Genomic DNA, 14,915 nt, shown 5'->3' on the forward strand with positions numbered 1-14,915 from the left:
CAAAAATCTAGAAAATCCAAACAAAAGTGTCAATCTCCTAATATCAACATGATACGTATGTGAATGATACATACTTTTCAAAAAAATTCTCCTCCTGAACAGGGACTTGAACCCTGGACCCTCTGATTAAAAGTCTGATGCTCTACCGACTGAGCTATCCAGGCTCTGAAAAATATAATACTATACCTCAAATCGGAATTAATGTACATGTGAATAGATCTGCTTTAAGAGAGAGTGTTCAATTATGGTTTTATGGGTGATTCTAGAATATGCAAAGTGTCTAATCCTATTTCCAGCATAGATCATCTAGGGTGCTAAAAGTTACAGAATAATGGTAAAATTCGATTGTACATTTGCAGTTTTGGCATTAAGCAAAAATCTAGAAAATCCAAACAAAAGTTTCAAACTCTTTTGATCAACATCATACGTATGTGAATGATGCATACTTTTCAAAGCAACTCTCCGCCTGAACAGGGACTTGAACCCTGGACCCTCAGATTAAAAGTTCGATGCTCTACCGACTGAGCTATCCAGGCTCTACAAAATATAATGCTGTACCTCAAATCGGAATTAATGTACATGTGAATAGATCTGCTTTAAGAGAGAGTGTTCAATTATGGTTTCATGGGTGATTCTAGAATATGCAAAGTGTCTAATCCTATTTCCAGCACAGATCATCTAGGGTGCTAATAGTTACAGAATAATGTTAAAATTCGATTGTACATTTACAGATTTGGCATTAAGCAAAAATCTAAAAAATCCAAACAAAAGTGTCAAACTCTTACGATCAACATGATACGTATGTGAATGATACTTACTTTTCAAAAAAATTCTCTGCCTGAACAGGGACTTGAACCCTGGACCCTCAGATTAAAAGTCTGATGCTCTACCGACTGAGCTATATAGACTCTCCGAAACATAATGCTGTACCCCAAATCGGAATTAATGTACATAAGAATACATCTCCTTTAAGTGAGAGTGTTCAATTAGGGATTCATGGGTGATTCTAGAATATGCAAAGTGTCTAATCCTATTTCCAGCATAGATCATCTAGGGTGCTAATAGTTACGGAATAATGGTAAAAGTCGATTGTACATTTGCAGTTTTGGCATTAAGCAAAAATCTAGAAAATCCAAACAAAAGTGTCAAACTCTTACGATCATGATGATACGTATGTGAATGATGCATACTTTTCCAAGAAATTCTTCGCCTGAACAGGGACTTGAACCCTGGACCCTCAGATTAAAAGTCTGATGCTCTACCGACTGAGCTATCCAAGCTCTACAAAATAAAATACTGTACCTCAAATCGGAATTAATGTACATGTGAATAGATCTGCTTTAAGAGAGAGTTTTCAATTATGGTTTTATGGGTGATTCTAGAATATGCAAAGTGTCTAATCCTATTTCCAGCATAGATCATCTAGGGTGCTAATAGTTACAGAATAATGTTAAAATTCGATTGTACATTTGCAGTTTTGGCATTAAGCAAAAATCTAAAAAATCCAAACAAAAGTGTCAAACTCTTACGATCAAGATGATACGTATGAGAATGATGCACACTTTTCAAAGAAACTCTCCGCCTGAACAGGAACCTGAACCCTGAACCCCCAGATTGAAAGTCTGATGCTCTACCGACTGAGCTATCCATGCTCTCCAAAACATAATGCTGTACCCCAAATCGGAATTAATGTACATAAGAATACATCTCCTTTAAGTGAGAGTGTTCAATTAGGGATTTATGGGTTATTCTAGAATATGCAAAGTGTCTATCCTATTTCCAGCATAGATCATCTGGGATGCTAATATTTACAGAATAATGGTAAAAGTCGATTGTACATTTGCAGTTTTGGCATTAAGTAAAAATCTAGAAAATCCAAACAAAAATGTCAATCTCTTAATATCAACATGATACGTATGTGAATGATACATACTTTTCAAAAAAAATTCTCTGCCTGAACAGGGACTTGAACCCTGGACCCTCAGATTAAAAGTCTGATGCACTACCGACTGAGCTATCCAGGCTCTAAAAAATATAATACTGTACCTCAAATCGGAATTAATGTACATGTGAATAGATCTGCTTTACGAGAGAGTGTTCAGGTATGGTTTTATGGGTGATTCTAGAATATGCAAAGTGTCTAATCCTATTTCCAGCATAGATCATCTAGGGTGCTAATAGTTACAGAATAATGGTAAAAGTCGATTGTACATTTGCAGTTTTGGCATTAAGCAAAAATCTAGAAAATCCAAACAAAAGTGTCAAACTCTTACGATCATGATGATACGTATGTGAATGATGCATACTTTTCCAAGAAATTCTTTGCCTGAACAGGGACTTGAACCCTGGACCCTCAGATTAAAAGTCTGATGCTCTACCGACTGAGCTATCCAGGATGTCTGAAACATAATGCTGTACCCCAAATTGGAATTAATGTATATAAGAATAGATCTCCTTTAAGTGAGAGTGTTCAATTAGGGATTTATGGGTGATTCTAGAATATGAAAGTGTCTATCCTATTTCCAGCATAGATCATCTGGTGATAATATTTACAGAATAATGGTAAAAGTCGATTGTACATTTGCAGTTTTGGCATTAAGCAAAAGTCTAGAAAATGCAAACAAAAGAGTCAAACTCTTAAGATCAACATGATACGTATGTGAATGATACATACTTTTCAAAAAAATTCTCCGCCTGAACAGGGACTTGAACCCTGGACCCTCAGATTAAAAGTCTGATGCTCTACCGACTGAGCTATCCAGGCTCTCCAAAACATAATGCTGTACCCCAAATCGGAATTAATGTACATAAGAATACATCTACTTTAAGTGAGAGTGTTCAATTAGGGATTCATGGGTGATTCTAGAATATGCAAAGTGTCTAATCCTATTTCCAGCATAGATCATCTAGGGTGCTAATAGTTACAGAATAATGGTAAAAGTCGATTGTACATTTGCAGTTTTGGCATTAAGCAAAAATCTAGAAAATCCAAACAAAAGTGTCAAACTCTTACGATCATGATGATACGTATGTGAATGATGCATACTTTTCCAAGAAATTCTTCGCCTGAACAGGGACTTGAACCCTGGACCCTCAGATTAAAAGTCTGATGCTCTACCGACTGAGCTATCCAGGCTCTACAGAATATAATACTGTACCTCAAATCGGAATTAATGTGCATGTGAATAGATCTGCTTTAAGAGAGAGTGTTCAATTAGGGATTTATGGGTTATTCTAGAATATGAAAGTGTCTACCCTATTTCCAGCATAGATCATCTGGGTGATAATATTTACAGAATAATGGTAAAAGTCGATTGTACATTTGCAGTTTTGGCATTAAGCAAAAATCTAAAAAATGCAAACAAAAGTGTCAAACTCTTACGATCAACATGATACGTATGTGAATGATACATACTTTTCAAAAAAATTCTCCGCCTGAACAGGGACTTGAACCCTGGACCCTCAAATTAAAAGTCTGATGCTCTACCGACTGAGCTATCCAGGCTACAAAAATAATAATACTGTACCTCAACTCGGAATTAATGTACATGTGAATAGATCTGCTTTACAAGAGAGTGTTCAACTATGGTTTTATGGGTGATTCTAGAATATGCAAAGTGTCTAATCCTATTTCCAGCATAGATCATCTAGGGTGCTAATAGTTACAGAATAATGGTAAAAGTCGATTGTACATTTGCAGTTTTGGCATTAAGCAAAAATCTAGAAAATCCAAACAAAAGTGTCAAACTCTTACGATCAAGATGATACGAATGTGAATTATGCATACTTTTCAAAGCAATTCTCTGCCTGAACAGGGACTTGAACCCTGGACCCTCAGATTAAAAGTCTGATGCTCTACCGACTGAGCTATCCAGGCCCTCCGATATATAATGCTGTACCCCAAATCGGAATTAATGTACATAAGAATACATCTCCTTTAAGTGAGAGTGTTCAATTAGGGATTTATGGGTTATTCTTGAATATGCAAAGTGTATATCCTATTTCCAGCATAGATCATCTGGGATGCTAATATTTACAGAATAATGGTAAAAGTCGATTGTACATTTGCAGTTTTGGCATTAAGCAAAAATCTAGAAAATCCAAACAAAAGTGTCAATCTCTTAATATCAACATGATACGTATGTGAATGATACATACTTTTCAAAAAAATTCTCCGCCTGAACAGGGACTTGAACCCTGGACCCTCAGATTAAAAGTCTGATGCTCTACCAACTGAGCTATCCAGGCTCTACAGAGTATAATACTGTACCTCAAATCGGAATTAATGTGCATGTGAATAGATCTGCTTTAAGCGAGAGTGTTCAATTATGGTTTTATGGGAGATTCTAGAATATGCAAAGTGTCTAATCCTATTTCCAGCATAGATCATCTAGGTTGCTAATAGTTACAGAATAATGGTAAAATTCGACTGTACATTTGCAGTTTTGGCATTAAGCAAAAATCTAAAAAATCCAAACAAAAGTGTCAAACTCTTTTGATCAACATGATACGTATGAGAATGATGCAAACTTTTCAAAGCAACTCTCTGCCTGAACAGGAACCTGAACCCTAGACCCTCAGATTAAAAGTCTGATGCTCTACCGACTGAGCTATCCAGGCTCTACAAAATTTAATACTGTACCTCAAATCGGAATTAATGAACATGTGAATAGATCTGCTTTAAGAGAGAGTGTTCAATTATGGTTTTATGGGTGATTCTAGAATATGCAAAGTGTCTAATCCTATTTCCAGCATAGATCATCTAGGGTGCTAAAAGTTACAGACTAATGGTAAAATTCGATTGTACATTTGCAATTTTGGCATTAAGCAAAAATCTAGAAAATCCAAACAAAAGTTTCAAACTCTTTTGATCAACATCATACGTATGTGAATGATGCATACTTTTCAATGCAACTCTCCGCCTGAACAGGGACTTGAACCCTGGACCCTCTGATTAAAAGATCGAGGCTCTACCGACTGAGCTATCCAGGATCTGCAAAATATAATACTGTACCTCAAATCGGAATTAATGTACATGTGAATAGATCTGCTTTAAGAGAGAGTGTTCAATTATGGTTTCATGGGTGATTCTAGAATATGCAAAGTGTTTAATCCTATTTCCAGCACAGATCATCTAGGGTGCTAATAGTTACAGAATAATGTTAAAATTCGATTGTACATTTGCAGTTTTGGCATTAAGCAAAAATCTAAAAAATCCAAACAAAAGTGTCAAACTCTTACGATCAACATGATACGTATGTGAATGATACGTACTTTTCAAAAAAATTCTCTGCCTGAACAGAGACTTGAACCCTGGACCCTCAGATTAAAAGTCTGATGCTCTACCGACTGAGCTATCCAGGCTCTAAAAAATATAATACTGTACCTCAAATCGGAATTAATGTACATGTGAATAGATCTGCTTTACGAGAGAGTGTTCAATTATGGTTTTATGGGTGATTCTAGAATATGCAAAGTGTCTAATCCTATTTCCAGCATAGATCATCTAGGGTGCTAATAGTTACAGAATAATGGTAAAATTCGATTGTACATTTGCAGTTTTGGCATTAAGCAAAAATCTAGAAAATCCAAACAAAAGTTTCAAACTTTTATGATCAACATCATACATATATGAATGATGCATACTTTTCAAAGCAACTTCTCCGCCTGAACAGGGACTTGAACCCTGGACCCTCAGATTAAAAGTCTGATGCTCTACCGACTGAGCTATCCAGGCTCTCAAAAACATAACGCTGTACCCCAAATCGGAATTAATGTACATAAGAATACATCTCCTTTAAGTGAGAGTGTTCAATTAGGGATTCATGGGTGATTCTAGAATATGCAAAGTGTCTAATCCTATTTCCAGCATAGATCATCTAGGGTGCTAATAGTTACAGAATAATGGTAAAAGTCGATTGTACATTTGCAGTTTTGGCATTAAGCAAAAATCTAGAAAATCCAAACAAAAGTGTCAAACTCTTACGATCATGATGATACGTATGTGAATGATGCATACTTTTCCAAGAAATTCTTCGCCTGAACAGGGACTTGAAACCTGGACCCTCAGATTAAAAGTCTGATGCTCTACCGACTGAGCTATCCAGGCTCTCTGAAACATAATGCTGTACCTCAAATTGGAATTAATGTATATAAGAATAGATCTCCTTTAAGTGAGAGTGTTCAATTAGGGATTTATGGGTGATTCTAGAATATGAAAGTGTCTATCCTATTTCCAGCATAGATCATCTGGGGTGATAATATTTACAGAATAATGGTAAAAGTCGATTGTACATTTGCAGTTTTGGCATTAAGCAAAAATCTAAAAAATGCAAACAAAAGTCTCAAACTCTTAAGATCAACATGATACGTATGTGAATGATACATACTTTTCAAAAAAATTCTCCGCCTGAACAGAGACTTGAACCCTGGACCCTCAGATTAAAAGTCTGATGCTCTACCGACTGAGCTATCCAGTCTCTAAAAAATATAATACTGTACCTCAAATCGGAATTAATGTACATGTGAATAGATCTGCTTTACGAGAGAGTGTTCAATTATGGTTTTATGGGTGATTCTAGAATATGCAAAGTGTCTAATCCTATTTCCAGCATAGATCATCTATGGTGCTAAAAGTTACAGAATAATGGTAAAATTCGATTGTACATTTGCAGTTTTGGCATTAAGGAAAAATCTAGAAAATCCAAACAAAAGTTTCATACTCATTTGATCAACATCATACGTATGTGAATGATGCATACTTTTCAAAGCAACTCTCCGCCTGAACAGGGACTTGAACCCTGGACCCTCAGATTAAAAGTTCGATGCTCTACTGACTGAGCTATCCAGGATCTACAAAATATAATACTGTACCTCAAATCGGAATTAATGTACATGTGAATAGATCTGCTTTAAGAGAGAGTGTTCAATTATGGTTTCATGGGTGATTCTAGAATATGCAAAGTGTTTAATCCTATTTCCAGCACAGATCATCTAGGGTGCTAAAAGTTACAGAATAATGTTAAAATTCGATTGTACATTTGCAGTTTTGGCATTAAGCAAAAATCTAAAAAATCCAAACAAAAGTGTCAAACTCTTACGATCATGATGATACGTATGTGAATGATGCATACTTTTCCAAGAAATTCTTCGCCTGAACAGGGACTTGAAACCTGGACCCTCAGATTAAAAGTCTGATGCTCTACCGACTGAGCTATCCAGGCTCTCTGAAACATAATGCTGTACCTCAAATTGGAATTAATGTATATAAGAATAGATCTCCTTTAAGTGAGAGTGTTCAATTAGGGATTTATGGGTTATTCTAGAATATGAAAGTGTCTACCCTATTTCCAGCATAGATCATCTGGGTGATAATATTTACAGAATAATGGTAAAAGTCGATTGTACATTTGCAGTTTTGGCATTAAGCAAAAATCTAAAAAATGCAAACAAAAGTCTCAAACTCTTAAGATCAACATGATACGTATGTAAATGATACATACTTTTCAAAAAAATTCTCCGCCTGAACAGGGACTTGAACCCTGGACCCTCAGATTAAAAGTCTGATGCTCTACCGACTGAGCTATCCAGGCTCTACAGAATATAATATTGTACCTCAAATCGGAATTAATGTGCATGTGAATAGATCTGCTTTAAGAGAGAGTGTTCATTTAGGGATTTATGGGTTATTCTAGAATATGAAAGTGTCTACCCTATTTCCAGCATAGATCATCTGGGTGATAATATTTACAGAATAATGGTAAAAGTCGATTGTACATTTGCAGTTTTGGCATTAAGCAAAAATCTAAAAAATGCAAACAAAAGTGTCAAACTCTTACGATCAACATGATACGTATGTGAATGATACATACATATTTTTTAAAAAAATTCTCCACCTGAACAGGGACTTGAACCCTGGACCCTCAGATTAAAAGTCTGATGCTCTACCGACTGAGCTATCCAGGTTACAAAAATAATAATACTGTTCCTCCACTCGGAATTAATGTACATGTGAATAGATCTGCTTTACAAGAGAGTGTTCAATTATGGTTTTATGGGTGATTCTAGAATATGCAAAGTGTCTAATCCTATTTCCAGCATAGATCATCTAGCGTGCTAATAGTTACAGAATAATGGTAAAAGTCGATTGTACATTTGCAGTTTTGGCATTAAGCAAAAATCTAGAAAATCCAAACAAAAGTGTCAAACTCTTACGATCAAGATGATACGAATGTGAATTATGCATACTTTTCAAAGCAATTCTCTGCCTGAACAGGGACTTGAACCCTGGACCCTCAGATTAAAAGTCTGATGCTCTACAGACTGAGCTATCCAGGCCCTCCGATATATAATGCTGTACCCCAAATCGGAATTAATGTACATAAGAATACATCTCCTTTAAGTGAGAGTGTTCAATTAGGGATTTATGGGTTATTCTAGAATATGCAAAGTGTATATCCTATTTCCAGCATAAATCATCTGGGATGCTAATATTTACAGAATAATGGTAAAAGTCGATTGTACATTTGCAGTTTTGGCATTAAGCAAAAATCTAGAAAATCCAAACAAAAGTGTCAATCTCTTAATATCAACATGATACGTATGTGAATGATACATACTTTTCAAAAAAATTCTCCGCCTGAAAGGGAATTGAACCCTGGACCCTCAGATTAAAAGTCTGATGCTCTACCAACTGAGCTATCCAGGCTCTACAGAGTATAATACTGTACCTCAAATCGGAATTAATGTGCATGTGAATAGATCTGCTTTAAGCGAGAGTGTTCAATTATGGATTTATGGGAGATTCTAGAATATGCAAAGTGTCTAATCCTGTTTCCAGCATAGATCATCTAGGTTGCTAATAGTTACAGAATAATGGTAAAATTCGATTGTACATTTGCAGTTTTGGCATTAAGCAAAAATCTAAAAAATCCAAACAAAAGTGTCAAACTCTTTTGATCAACATGATACGTATGAGAATGATGCAAACTTTTCAAAGCAACTCTCTGCCTGAACAGGAACCTGAACCCTAGACCCTCAGATTAAAAGTCTGATGCTCTACCGACTGAGCTATCCAGGCTCTACAAAATTTAATACTGTACCTCATATCGGAATTAATGAACATGTGAATAGATCTGCTTTAAGAGAGAGTGTTCAATTATGGTTTTATGGGTGATTCTAGAATATGCAAAGTGTCTAATCCTATTTCCAGCATAGATCATCTAGGGTGCTAAAAGTTACAGACTAATGGTAAAATTCGATTGTACATTTGCAGTTTTGGCATTAAGCAAAAATCTAGAAAATCCAAACAAAAGTTTCAAACTCTTTTGATCAACATCATACGTATGTGAATGATGCATACTTTTCAATGCAACTCTCCGCCTGAACAGGGACTTGAACCCTGGACCCTCTGATTAAAAGATCGAGGCTCTACCGACTGAGCTATCCAGGATATGCAAAATATAATACTGTACCTCAAATCGGAATTAATGTACATGTGAATAGATCTGCTTTAAGAGAGAGTGTTCAATTATGGTTTCATGGGTGATTCTAGAATATGCAAAGTGTTTAATCCTATTTCCAGCACAGATCATCTAGGGTGCTAATAGTTACAGAATAATGTTAAAATTCGATTGTACATTTGCAGTTTTGGCATTAAGCAAAAATCTAAAAAATCCAAACAAAAGTGTCAAACTCTTACGATCAACATGATACGTATGTGAATGGTACGTACTTTTCAAAAAAATTCTCTGCCTGAACAGGGACTTGAACCCTGGACCCTCAGATTAAAAGTCTGATGCTCTACCGACTGAGCTATCCAGGCTATAAAAAATATAATACTGTATCTCAAATCGGAATTAATGTACATGTGAATAGATCTGCTTTACGAGAGAGTGTTCAATTATGGTTTTATGGGTGATTCTAGAATATGCAAAGTGTCTAATCCTATTTCCAGCATAGATCATCTAGGGTGCTAATAGTTACAGAATAATGGTAAAATTTGATTGTACATTTGCAGTTTTGGCATTAAGCAAAAATCTAGAAAATCCAAACTTTTATGATCAACATCATACATATATGAATGATGCATACTTTTCAAAGCAACTTCTCCGCCTGAACAGGGACTTGAACCCTGGACCCTCAGATTAAAAGTCTGATGCTCTACCGACTGAGCTATCCAGGCTCTCCAAAACATAATGCTGTACCCCAAATCGGAATTAATGTACATAAGAATACATCTCCTTTAAGTGAGAGTGTTCAATTAGGGATTCATGGGTGATTCTAGAATATGCAAAGTGTCTAATCCTATTTCCAGCATAGATCATCTAGGGTGCTAATAGTTACAGAATAATGGTAAAAGTCGATTGTACATTTGCAGTTTTGGCATTAAGCAAAAATCTAGAAAATCCAAACAAAAGTGTCAAACTCTTATGATCATGATGATACGTATGTGAATGATGCATACTTTTCCAAGAAATTCTTCGCCTGAACAGGGACTTGAACCCTGGACCCTCAGATTAAAAGTCTGATGCTCTACCGACTGAGCTATCCAGGCTCTCTGAAACATAATGCTGTACCCCAAATTGGAATTAATGTATATAAGAATAGATCTCCTTTAAGTGAGAGTGTTCAATTAGGGATTTATGGGTGATTCTAGAATATGAAAGTGTCTATACTATTTCCAGCATAGATCATCTGGGGTGATAATATTTACAGAATAATGGTAAAAGTCGATTGTACATTTGCAGTTTTGGCATTAAGCAAAAATCTAAAAAATGCAAACAAAAGTCTCAAACTCTTAAGATCAACATGATACGTATGTGAATGATACATACTTTTCAATAAAATTCTCTGCCTGAACAGGGACTTGAACCATGGACCCTAAGATTAAAAGTCTGATGTTCTACCGACTGAGATATCCAGGCTCTACAGAATATAACACTGTACCTCAAATCGGAATTAAGGTGCATGTGAATAGCTCTGCTTTAAGCGAGAGTGTTCAATTATGGTTTTATGGGTGATTCTAGAATATGCAAAGTGTCTAATCCTATTTCCAGCATAGATCATCTAGGGTGCTAAAAGTTACAGAATAATGGTAAAATTCGATTGTACATTTGCAGTTTTGGCATTAAGCAAAAATCTAAAAAATCCAAACAAAAGTGTCAAACTCTTTTGATCAACATGATACGTATGAGAATGATGCAAACTTTTCAAAGCAACTCTCTGCCTGAACAGGAACCTGAACCCTAGACCCTCAGATTAAAAGTCTGATGCTCTACCGACTGAGCTATCCAGGCTCTACAAAATTTAATACTGTACCTCAAATCGGAATTAATGAACATGTGAATAGATCTGCTTTAAGAGAGAGTGTTCAATTATGGTTTTATGGGTGATTCTAGAATATGCAAAGTGTCTAATCCTATTTCCAGCATAGATCATCTAGGGTGCTAAAAGTTACAGACTAATGGTAAAATTCGATTGTACATTTGCAGTTTTGGCATTAAGCAAAAATCTAGAAAATCCAAACAAAAGTTTCAAACTCTTTTGATCAACATCATACGTATGTGAATGATGCATACTTTTCAATGCAACTCTCCGCCTGAACAGGGACTTGAACCCTGGACCCTCTGATTAAAAGATCGAGGCTCTACCGACTGAGCTATCCAGGATATGCAAAATATAATACTGTACCTCAAATCGGAATTAATGTACATGTGAATAGATCTGCTTTAAGAGAGAGTGTTCAATTATGGTTTCATGGGTGATTCTAGAATATGCAAAGTGTTTAATCCTATTTCCAGCACAGATCATCTAGGGTGCTAATAGTTACAGAATAATGTTAAAATTCGATTGTACATTTGCAGTTTTGGCATTAAGCAAAAATCTAAAAAATCCAAACAAAAGTGTCAAACTCTTACGATCAACATGATACGTATGTGAATGGTACGTACTTTTCAAAAAAATTCTCTGCCTGAACAGGGACTTGAACCCTGGACCCTCAGATTAAAAGTCTGATACTCTACCGACTGAGCTATCCAGGCTATAAAAAATATAATACTGTATCTCAAATCGGAATTAATGTACATGTGAATAGATCTGCTTTACGAGAGAGTGTTCAATTATGGTTTTATGGGTGATTCTAGAATATGCAAAGTGTCTAATCCTATTTCCAGCATAGATCATCTAGGGTGCTAATAGTTACAGAATAATGGTAAAATTTGATTGTACATTTGCAGTTTTGGCATTAAGCAAAAATCTAGAAAATCCAAACTTTTATGATCAACATCATACATATATGAATGATGCATACTTTTCAAAGCAACTTTTCCGCCTGAACAGGGACTTGAACCCTGGACCCTCAGATTAAAAGTCTGATGCTCTACCGACTGAGCTATCCAGGCTCTCCAAAACATAATGCTGTACCCCAAATCGGAATTAATGTACATAAGAATACATCTCCTTTAAGTGAGAGTGTTCAATTAGGGATTCATGGGTGATTCTAGAATATGCAAAGTGTCTAATCCTATTTCCAGCATAGATCATCTAGGGTGCTAATAGTTACAGAATAATGGTAAAAGTCGATTGTACATTTGCAGTTTTGGCATTAAGCAAAAATCTAGAAAATCCAAACAAAAGTGTCAAACTCTTATGATCATGATGATACGTATGTGAATGATGCATACTTTTCCAAGAAATTCTTCGCCTGAACAGGGACTTGAACCCTGGACCCTCAGATTAAAAGTCTGATGCTCTACCGACTGAGCTATCCAGGCTCTCTGAAACATAATGCTGTACCCCAAATTGGAATTAATGTATATAAGAATAGATCTCCTTTAAGTGAGAGTGTTCAATTAGGGATTTATGGGTGATTCTAGAATATGAAAGTGTCTATACTATTTCCAGCATAGATCATCTGGGGTGATAATATTTACAGAATAATGGTAAAAGTCGATTGTACATTTGCAGTTTTGGCATTAAGCAAAAATCTAAAAAATGCAAACAAAAGTCTCAAACTCTTAAGATCAACATGATACGTATGTGAATGATACATACTTTTCAATAACATTCTCTGCCTGAACAGGGACTTGAACCATGGACCCTAAGATTAAAAGTCTGATGTTCTACCGACTGAGATATCCAGGCTCTACAGAATATAACACTGTACCTCAAATCGGAATTAAGGTGCATGTGAATAGCTCTGCTTTAAGCGAGAGTGTTCAATTATGGTTTTATGGGTGATTCTAGAATATGCAAAGTGTCTAATCCTATTTCCAGCATAGATCATCTAGGGTGCTAAAAGTTACAGAATAATGGTAAAATTCGATTGTACATTTGCAGTTTTGGCATTAAGCAAAAATCTAGAAAATCCAAACAAAAGTTTCAAACTCTTTTGATCAACATCATACGTATGTGAATGATGCATACTTTTCAAAGCAACTCTCCGCCTGAACAGGGACTTGAACCCTGGACCCTCAGATTAAAACTTCGATGCTCTACCGACTGAGCTATCCAGGCTCTACAAAATATAATACTGTACCTCAAATCAGAATTAATGTACATGTGAATAGATCTGCTTTAAGAGAGAGTGTTCAATTATGGTTTCATGGGTGATTCTAGAATATGCAAAGTGTTTAATCCTATTTCCAGCACAGATCATCTAGGGTGCTAATAGTTACAGAATAATGTTAAAATTCGATTGTACATTTGCAGTTTTGGCATTAAGCAAAAATCTAAAAAATCCAAACAAAAGTGTCAAACTCTTACGATCATGATGATACGTATGTGAATGATGCATACTTTTCCAAGAAATTCTTCACCTGAACAGGGACTTGAAACCTGGACCCTCAGATTAAAAGTCTGATGCTCTACCGACTGAGCTATCCAGGCTCTCTGAAACATAATGCTGTACCTCAAATTGGAATTAATGTATATAAGAATAGATCTCCTTTAAGTGAGAGTGTTCAATTAGGGATTTATGGGTGATTCTAGAATATGAAAGTGTCTACCCTATTTCCAGCATAGATCATCTGGGGTGATAATATTTACAGAATAATGGTAAAAGTCGATTGTACATTTGCAGTTTTGGCATTAAGCAAAAATCTAAAAAATGCAAACAAAAGTCTCAAACTCTTAAGATCAACATGATACGTATGTGAATGATACATACTTTTCAAAAAAATTCTCCGCCTGAACAGGGACTTGAACCTGGACCCTCAGATTAAAAGTCTGATGCTTTACCGACTGAGCTATCCAGGCTCTACAGAGTATAATACTGTACCTCAAATCGGAATTAATGTGCATGTGAATAGATCTGCTTTAAGAGAGAGTGTTCAATTATGGTTTCATGGGTGATTCTAGAATATGCAAAGTGTTTAATCCTATTTCCAGCACAGATCATCTAGGGTGCTAATAGTTACAGAATAATGTTAAAATTCGATTGTACATTTGCAGTTTTGGCATTAAGCAAAAATCTAAAAAATCCAAACAAAAGTGTCAAACTCTTACGATCAACATGATACGTATGTGAATGATATATACTTTTCAAAAAAATTCTCCGCCTGAACAGGGACTTGAACCCTGGACCCTCAGATTAAAAGTCTGATGCTCTACCGACTGAGCTATCCAGGCTCAAAAAAATACAATACTGTACCTCAACTCGGAATTAATGTACATGTGAATAGATCTGCTTTACAAGAGAGTGTTCAATTATGGTTTTATGGGTGATTCTAGAATATGCAAAGTGTCTAATCCTATTTCCAGCATAGATCATCTAGGGTGCTAATAGTTACAGAATAATGGTAAAAGTCGATTGTACATTTGCAGTTTTGGCATTAAGCAAAAATCTAGAAAATCCAAACAAAAGTGGCAAACTCTTACGATCAAGATGATACGAATGTGAATTATGCATACTTTTC

The 14,915-nt window shown here is 35.7% G+C and overlaps 13 non-coding genes across 13 annotated transcripts; all 13 read right to left on the minus strand.

Moving 5' to 3' along the window:
• Positions 1-1,579: 1,579 nt before the first annotated feature.
• TRNAE-UUC (transfer RNA glutamic acid (anticodon UUC)) lies at positions 1,580-1,652 on the minus strand. Its single transcript has one exon. It is a non-coding gene; the product is annotated as a tRNA-Glu (tRNA).
• A 1,039-nt stretch (positions 1,653-2,691) lies between these two features.
• TRNAK-UUU (transfer RNA lysine (anticodon UUU)) lies at positions 2,692-2,764 on the minus strand. The gene has a single exon. It is a non-coding gene; the product is annotated as a tRNA-Lys (tRNA).
• Positions 2,765-3,063: 299 nt separating this feature from the next.
• On the minus strand, positions 3,064-3,136 carry TRNAK-UUU (transfer RNA lysine (anticodon UUU)). The gene has a single exon. It is a non-coding gene; the product is annotated as a tRNA-Lys (tRNA).
• Positions 3,137-3,804: 668 nt separating this feature from the next.
• Positions 3,805-3,877, minus strand: TRNAK-UUU (transfer RNA lysine (anticodon UUU)). Its single transcript has one exon. It is a non-coding gene; the product is annotated as a tRNA-Lys (tRNA).
• Positions 3,878-4,175: 298 nt separating this feature from the next.
• TRNAK-UUU (transfer RNA lysine (anticodon UUU)) lies at positions 4,176-4,248 on the minus strand. Its single transcript has one exon. It is a non-coding gene; the product is annotated as a tRNA-Lys (tRNA).
• Positions 4,249-5,664: 1,416 nt separating this feature from the next.
• On the minus strand, positions 5,665-5,737 carry TRNAK-UUU (transfer RNA lysine (anticodon UUU)). Its single transcript has one exon. It is a non-coding gene; the product is annotated as a tRNA-Lys (tRNA).
• Positions 5,738-7,519: 1,782 nt separating this feature from the next.
• TRNAK-UUU (transfer RNA lysine (anticodon UUU)) lies at positions 7,520-7,592 on the minus strand. The gene has a single exon. It is a non-coding gene; the product is annotated as a tRNA-Lys (tRNA).
• A 2,158-nt stretch (positions 7,593-9,750) lies between these two features.
• On the minus strand, positions 9,751-9,823 carry TRNAK-UUU (transfer RNA lysine (anticodon UUU)). The gene has a single exon. It is a non-coding gene; the product is annotated as a tRNA-Lys (tRNA).
• Positions 9,824-10,110: 287 nt separating this feature from the next.
• On the minus strand, positions 10,111-10,183 carry TRNAK-UUU (transfer RNA lysine (anticodon UUU)). The gene has a single exon. It is a non-coding gene; the product is annotated as a tRNA-Lys (tRNA).
• A 299-nt stretch (positions 10,184-10,482) lies between these two features.
• On the minus strand, positions 10,483-10,555 carry TRNAK-UUU (transfer RNA lysine (anticodon UUU)). The gene has a single exon. It is a non-coding gene; the product is annotated as a tRNA-Lys (tRNA).
• Positions 10,556-12,328: 1,773 nt separating this feature from the next.
• Positions 12,329-12,401, minus strand: TRNAK-UUU (transfer RNA lysine (anticodon UUU)). Its single transcript has one exon. It is a non-coding gene; the product is annotated as a tRNA-Lys (tRNA).
• Positions 12,402-12,700: 299 nt separating this feature from the next.
• Positions 12,701-12,773, minus strand: TRNAK-UUU (transfer RNA lysine (anticodon UUU)). The gene has a single exon. It is a non-coding gene; the product is annotated as a tRNA-Lys (tRNA).
• A 1,782-nt stretch (positions 12,774-14,555) lies between these two features.
• TRNAK-UUU (transfer RNA lysine (anticodon UUU)) lies at positions 14,556-14,628 on the minus strand. Its single transcript has one exon. It is a non-coding gene; the product is annotated as a tRNA-Lys (tRNA).
• Between the last annotated feature and the right edge of the window lie 287 nt (positions 14,629-14,915).

The sequence above is a fragment of the Leptodactylus fuscus genome, chromosome 1 (genome assembly GCF_031893055.1).
Source record: "Leptodactylus fuscus isolate aLepFus1 chromosome 1, aLepFus1.hap2, whole genome shotgun sequence".
Classification (NCBI taxonomy): Eukaryota; Metazoa; Chordata; class Amphibia; order Anura; family Leptodactylidae; genus Leptodactylus; species Leptodactylus fuscus.